Below are 7901 nucleotides of genomic sequence, written 5' to 3'. Positions count from 1 at the left end.
TTCATTCATTCAGAACCCTTTCTCACGCCCGATGATGTTCAAATTGCAGGACTATCCATCCAACCAAATATCATTGCTTTACTTGAAGCCTGGATCTCATTCTAACCATAGTTTCATTTAAATAGCTACCGATGTTTCCGCTTGGACCACCCAGCGGGAAGTGAAGGCGTAGCATGCTTTATTTCTATAAAAAATAGACATAAGGCAAATGTAGGGTGCCCTAGCTAACGTTAGCCAGTTGTTCAAAGAAACTTATTTTCGACAAACACGATGCAAGATACGATTTTCAGACTTAGTGTTCAGTCGTCTGGTATCTGACGACCGAAAACCGTTGGTCTTAAAATCCTATCTTGAGCCATGTATTTTAAATATCATTTTTTCGTTAAACAGCTTGGCTAAGGTTAGCTGGGACCCACGGTATATCATATCAGTGTTTGTCTTCTAACTTCGAAATTTCTACTATGTATATAAGCTTATCATATCCGTTACTTCTTACAGCGAAGCTGCATATGGTTAGGTTCAGGAAAAAATTGCATGCGTCTATCGAGCCGTGTAGATCGAGAATTTCTCCCCATACGTGGGCCGATTCTGAAGATAGTGCAATACCAGGCCGATCCGAGGCGGAGGTGAAGCAGGCTTTAAGCCCTACGGCAACTTGCAAAAATAAGTTTAATATCTTACGTCTAAATACAACCCGTATCAGATATTAAGCTGATAAGAACAGGTACTACACTTTGACTCGCGTCGGTCATGTCTACGTTCGCACAGCCCTCTCGTTGTCGGCGTTCCAAGCACTTGCGTATCTCTTTTCCTTTCCTTCCGCTTCCCGTGGTGGCGGTCCCGTAAGTGTGCTGCCCGCCAGGACTGCGAGGCGGAAAGAAATGCGAACCGTCCATGTGATCTCAATCCCGCAAACTTGGAACGGTTCACTGGAGCAACAGCCAGGTTTCAGAGGGAGTTTTGGGGGAACCAATTTGGTGTAGCCTATGTTGTGCGTGACCGCTTGTGGTTTTGGAGTGACCTCACAACCATTACTACACTGCGGAACGTCGACCAACGCACGATCACCTTGGCTACGATGAAGCAGTGTGTGTGCCCTCGGAATGCGGTGAGGTGCCCGCCTGTTCTACGCCCCAGGGTTCGTTAGTAAAAGGTGCGGTGTCGCGTTGTGCAACAATACATAGGTATGTGTAACCCCCGGTGCCTCATCATCTTCCGAGGCTCAACATCGTGGAGGAGCGACTAGTCGCGCCTCGCCTTCCATTTATGATCATACGGCGTTTGACGCACGACAATGGACAGTTAGCCATTAAGGCACTCGCATACACAGCTTCGCTGGTCAGACATAGTGAAATGACACTATGACACTGAATTTTTTTTTATTCAGTTAACGCATACTTCCCTGCGTGCGTACTGGATACTGGATATTTTGACTCAGCTATACCTTCGTGCAGGTAAGATAATATTCCTATTGGGGACTTTGGTTCGCATAATTCGTGCTGGGGCTTTAAGACTGACCCATGCGGGAAACGTTTGTGAGACTGGATAATGAATAATAATATTTCGTGCCTTAACTATAGGATTGCCACTTCTGTTGGTTATCAATATCGCTCAGTTTTAAACCTAACTTTTTAGAGCTCATCTCTTTCTATTTCATCCTGGTGTGCTTTGGACTGTGCTACTAACAACGACCACCTTTCTATAATGGTTGAGAGGAATCGCCCGATGATATCATTAGACTCTTGTGTCTGGGTTTTTGTGAACTATAATAAATTTGAACACGACTTACAATCAACTCTGCCTGCTCATTACGAAGAGCGAGACAATACAAAAGCGACGAGACTCTCTGCATTATGAAAATGTTCCTTAACAGGAGCTTAACTTTACGTAAAATTTGGCAAGACTGGTTCTTTCAGTCCACGGTGACGACGGAAGGTCACTTGGAAGCAACTTCTATATAACCAGTCCTTTCAAAATTCGTTGGACTATAAATTTCACTCTGCTCTATTCAAGCGCACCGTTGCTAAATCTATACTCAATACTTCAGCTTTCTTTCTAAACCTCTCCGAAAAGCCCTCCTTAGGTACATGTGATCTCCAAAAATTCTATCATCACCAGCAAATATAGATTGAGTAGTTCTGTCGCCAAGTGAGACTTCGGAATCACTAGAACACATCGCTAATGGCCTGGAGTGCCGATTCACATCGGATATGTCTTATATTGTACAAAAACCGGTTCGTGTGGGTGACTTTTTACAAATTTAACGATGTCAAAGCTGTCGCGTGTAGTTCTTTCTTTGCCTCCTTCATCACCTGATTCTGATGGAATTATGGATCCAATGATAAAAATTTTATACAAATTATTGACTTGCAACCTTCTAGACACCATCTACTCCCTAAACAATGCCTGCATTCCTTATGATTGGAAAATTGCTAAAATAATTCTCATACCTAAAAAGGAGGGATCAGGCTTCAATCTTGACAATATAAAACAAATTGTTCTTGTGTCTAATGTTGTCAAACTCGTAGAAGGGTCTTACATTACAGAATTACAATCTGAATGTCTGAACATTTTATACTAAGTCCAACCCAGATAGGCTTCAAACCAAGGTGATCAATTGGTGCGCTCATGCGGACCTTGAGAGCCGCATTCCCCTCGCTCGACAAAGGAGGCAGTATGGAGCTATAGTTACTCTAGACATAGCTAGAGCGTACGACAGTGTTGAACACTCTATATCACTGAGTAATCTGCAGAATCACAACTTTCCAAAATACATCATTCCATGGATAGCAGAATTTTTTTAGATGAAGGTAATTTTATTGCTTTCAAGATGCTTCGTTTAACTTACAAGCAGACTGGCGAGGTTCTCTAAAGAGCAGTGACCCTATCTCAACCCTAATTGATATAGTGAGCACGATTCAAATTTGTCAGGATATACAAGTTTATGTATACGCAAATGGCATTCCACTTTTTTGCACCTGCCAGTGGCATACACACACTCTACCAGACTTTGCAGACGTATGTACATGAGTATTGACACGTACACCTATTTTCTCTGGTGACCGCTTCTCACCGGGTAACAAATGTTAAACGTCGTCGTTCGGCAGAGGACGCGCCTGCAAGTATCAGGCGTTTCTTGCGTGTTATCGATGGTTCTATCCGTTGTCTGTCGTCACCGAACCTTGCGTAATCTGATTGTGTGCGCGACGCGAATTGTGTAGTACTTTCTGGAAGGCACGTGGCAAGGTGTCATCACACGGTCGCGAAAGCGGGGCTGAAATGCGGTTCTAAACCAATGAGCAGCGACATCAATTACGGTCGTGCGATTGAAGAGCGACTACATCTCGCAGGGCAAAACACTAGTTGATGAAAATTATGCATCCATCACCAATGAAAACATTTGAAAAATTACAGACAATGTAACTAGAATAAAAAAAATACGTGAAGTCACAGGCTATTTTCTTCCATTGACGAATAATTATGAGTACTAAACTGTGCAGGCTTGCTTAAGCTTGCTCGTGGCTAGAGGTGTGCGCCCTGTCGGCTTTGACCGGCGGCGGCGTGGTGGACGTTTCTAGACGGCATCATCGGCGCGGCGCCGGTTTATTCATCGGTGGCGGCACACGGCCATTTTTCCTTTAAATTATGGAGGTTTACGTGCCAAGACCACTTTCTGACTATGAAGCACACCGTAGTGGGGGGCTCCGGAAATTTCGATCACCTGGGGTTCTTTAACGTGCCCCTAAATCTAAGTACACGGGTGCTTTCGCATTTCGTCCCCAACGAAATGCGGCCGCCGTGGCCGGGATTCGATCCCGCAACCTCGTGTTTAGCAGCCCAACACCATAGCCGGCCATTTTTCGTTGACGGTGGCGGCGCCGGCGGCGGGCAAACCGAAATCACAAATTGAAAAAGCCGTTTGGCTACATCGTTCTTCGCTAAACTGGTTGAAATGCTGGCCTTTTCATACTAAGGGCTGAGAGGACCGAATACAGAGGTGTTTGAAGTGAGAGAAATACAAAACGTTTTGTAATTCTTCTGCGCTTCAGCCGATATATTTAAAGAAGAAATTGGGCACATACCTTAAAGCGTCTATGTTGAGCGTGTTTGTATATTCCTGTCACCACGAATATGCAGAGCCTTGCTGTTGCGTCGTAGTCGCAATTGTTTTCTTTTTTGCTATGCCTCGGTTATACGAGACATTCTTCAATTGAGCAAGGAGTCAGGGCATTCGTCTAGAATTCCCTGACTCCTTGCTCTAGAATGTGTCACGGGCGTCTAGAATGTGTCACGGGCGTCCAGCACCGACGCCCGTGACACATTCTAGACATGTTAAGCTTGCTTCCACTTGTTCTGAATGAGATTGTGTTTATGCAATTAACTTTGCGTTAAAAAAAACGAACAGATCTTTTCTATGAACAACTTTTGCTGGGTTCAGCCCTTAAGCTGTCAACCAATCAGCAGATGTTATAACGCACCTTCCCTACTGGACAATAAGTGAAATCACTTGTTCTGAATATTAATCACCATTTGCATATGTAACTTTTCTTATAACGTCCTTTTTCCCTGAAGATCACAGAATCAAAATACCTTTTGTTGCAGCAGGTGAAAACGTTTTTTTTTTCAGCTGAAACACGTCATGACGCAGTAGGAAACAAATTTACTCAATTTGTTAACTCGTCATCACCAGGTTGAATGAAAGAAGTGCGGATTAGTAGAAATGCACGCATTGCTTGGATGCACAATTATTTCCGGAAAAGAAACAGTTCTTTTTTAACCCGTAGTCGAAACATTTAAAATTCATTGCTTCTGTCAGCGTCAGTTGCGTTCAATTTGTTATATGAATGCTACAAAGAAACAGCACCATGCAGTAGACATGTTAAAATATTTTTTTTTTGCATGTAGAAATGTAGAAAAACTCCTTCGAATGTAACGGCCGGAATAATGCGAAAACTTCCAACCAGCATCTTAAACACATCGGTGCCAGAAATTTCTATCTTGCTACAAGTTGCATCTCTCGCGTTGATGCCGCTATCAGACATATCGCCGATCCTACCCGCAACTACAGTGCCTGCGACCCTTGTTGCGTACTCCAGGGTAGCGTATCGTACTGCTGCCGAGTTGTAGCGGCGCCTGCCTATCGAAGCTCGACCGACGTTACTTATTGGGTAGCGTGGCGTTGTCGGCGGGCTGCAGGAATCCGGTAGACCATGGCGACCAAGCAAGGGCGAGACGATTTCTAGTGCGAAACTTGCACGGGTTATTAAAAGGTTGATGAAAAATGAAGAGAAGAGAATGAAGTGATCAAAAGTACATTTCGGAGCCCCTTAAATAGGCTCTCTACAATCGTGGGAGGGATCGTGCTTCCGTCGACGTCACGTGACCGGCACAGAAACCCTGCTGCAAGGAGGAGGGCTCTTGCTTCCGTCGACGTCACGTGACCGGCACAGAAAGCCTGCTGCAAGAAAGAGGCCGTCCCGCCTCCTGGAATCGTAGACGCTTGTCCGACTCTTTTGCGCGTTGCTGGTTCGTGGAAGTTCTCCTGCAAACTTCGGCCGTTCGAGGAAAGGGTCCCTCTAAAGTCACGCACGCACGCACGCACGCACGCACGCACGCACACACACACACACACACACACACACACACACACACGCACGCACGCACACACGCACGCACGCACGCACGCACGCACGCACGCACGCACGCACGCACGCACGCACGCACGCACGCACGCACGCACGCATACACACACACAAAAGAGGCCTGCAAACACTGCGGGGCTGCCGTCAGACCGGCAGACACTCGAAATGGTCATGGCGAATTAGGAAGTCACGCTTCATTTCGACGAGGCAAGGTGTGTGAAGGTCGGGCGAGAGAAATTTCTTTCTGCACGTGGTGCGGGACGCCAACCATAGCAGGATCAGTCACGCCTCATTTCGACGAGGCATGGTGAGAGAAGGTCGGGTGAAATCCCTTTCTGCACGTGGTGCCAGACGCCAGCCCTAACACCCTCAAGCTGTGATTCCGAAGTTCCTAGGCCGCTGTTTCTTCTCGTTGCGCCATATTACGCTTTTGGAGGAGAAGTTTCGGAATCCCAAGTTTCGCTGACTTGTGACGACACGCATGCGCAGACGCGTGGAGAGCAGGCTTACTTTTGTTTGTATTGCGTTGCTTCATTGCTCCCCTGCTTGACATGATTCTATGCTTGAGGCAGACAATAGAATTAAACGAGAGAACACAAAATCTCAAATGAAGCTTCATTGACTTAATAAAGAAATCTTTATACCTATTTAAATGGCGCATCGATCTCGCCGACAAGAAACGAGGTGCGCGCCGACGTCTCGGCGCACAGCTCTATAGCTATGGCTCGTGGCGGTGCGTGCTGAGATGTGCCGATATTGTATTACCGTATTTAGCACTGCAACGTCGTCAAACCTCTCTTATGCGTAGCCGCAAAAGGTAATGGCAATATATATGGTAAAACCTTACAAGATTTGATCAGTAACTTCATTTTGTAACTGCCTTTTCACTATGAGGTTTTTGTATGCATTCAGTAATATAAAGAAGCTACAGGTGGCACCCGTGCTGTGTTAGTGAATATTAAAGTGTGGTTCTTGTGAGTTATTTCAATGTAATGTTCACTTTATCTCAACACCAAAACAACAGATGTGTGTTGGTACTACGGGCATATGCATGTGGTACTTGGTTATAGATCTGGGTGAACCCATTCCTAGGAATTAATAGAAAACTCTCAAGGCTCACCAGTGTAATGCGTGCCGTTATAGAATGACGTCTATATGTACAGATGGGGTGCATCCGGGTTACATTGTGACGCTATGTAGCGGCGAATATTCTCACTTACGCTTTATTTGTACTGTTGTGTGCTTTGTATATGCGATGTGATGTTAGTTGGCGCAATAGACGACTTGGCGCAACAAGTCTCGAACGGCAAATTGTTTTTTTTTTCTTTTCCTCCATTGGCCTCGCGAAATGTAGATGGCGCTGCCATGCCTCCACAAGTAGTGTTCCTGTATATGCTCCCACAGGGAGCAGAGTTGCGCATAGCTTTTCCGGCGCCGCTCGCACCGCTATTCGCCGAGCGCGATCACGTGGTGCAGAAATGACGTCAAATGATCAAATGCCCGCTCCGAAGCCAACTTTACGGAAACGGCGCCGACACGTTTCTGTCAGTGTCATCGAAATTGCTATCAGCGGGCCGTCGAGCATGCGTAGCAACGATCGGCTCCGGGTTGCAGGCAGGGTATTCGAGGATATTAAGTTAATGACTTTGGTGAAGTGCTACGAAGCACATCATTTTGACACTTGTATTGCAGCATGACGGGTTGCAGCGCACCAAACTGAGCAAATCGCAAGGAAGGTGTCAAAGCCTTTAACGCGGTGCCATGCGGACGGACGAGACCGGCCGGCTCCGAAAGGGACCTGGATATGCTATGTCCGTTAGCCTTGTTTACAGAGGTGAGTTCGGCTTGTTTACGCTAAAGCGGCATTTATCTCGAGTAACACTCCTGTACAGGCTGAAATGCGTACGCCTGGCATGAGAGGTTGTTCACTTGTGCAATTTTTGGTGTATATGGGCAGCGCGACACGGACGCGGTACAAAGAAAGGACGACACGTCTGTGTCGCGCTGCACAAACAAGCCAAGAATGTTAACTTACCAACTCGCTCAATTCGCTTTCTTGCTTGTACGATTGTTCTGACTATGCGGCTCTAGAAAAGTGTGTTCAAAACAGTAAATACTACTAGCAGGTGCAATTTGTCCGCTGCACCCTGCTTTTCTCTGCTCCGTTTTCTTATTTTTTGTTGGCGTTCTGATTTTTCACGTAAAGTCGATTGATGTGCTGCTGTTCGTTGTTTTGTAGTAAGCGAAAATACCGTGCGC

General features: G+C 46.0%; 1 pseudogene; it reads right to left on the bottom strand.

The window, feature by feature from the left end:
• Window positions 1-572: 572 nt before the first annotated feature.
• Window positions 573-752, bottom strand: LOC126546486 (U2 spliceosomal RNA; annotated as a pseudogene).
• Between the last annotated feature and the right edge of the window lie 7149 nt (window positions 753-7901).

This window comes from Dermacentor andersoni, chromosome 1, assembly GCF_023375885.2.
Source record: "Dermacentor andersoni chromosome 1, qqDerAnde1_hic_scaffold, whole genome shotgun sequence".
Classification (NCBI taxonomy): domain Eukaryota; kingdom Metazoa; phylum Arthropoda; class Arachnida; order Ixodida; family Ixodidae; genus Dermacentor; species Dermacentor andersoni.
The sequence above is the reverse complement of the archived record's forward strand: the minus strand, read 5'-3'. Positions and strand labels throughout refer to the sequence as shown.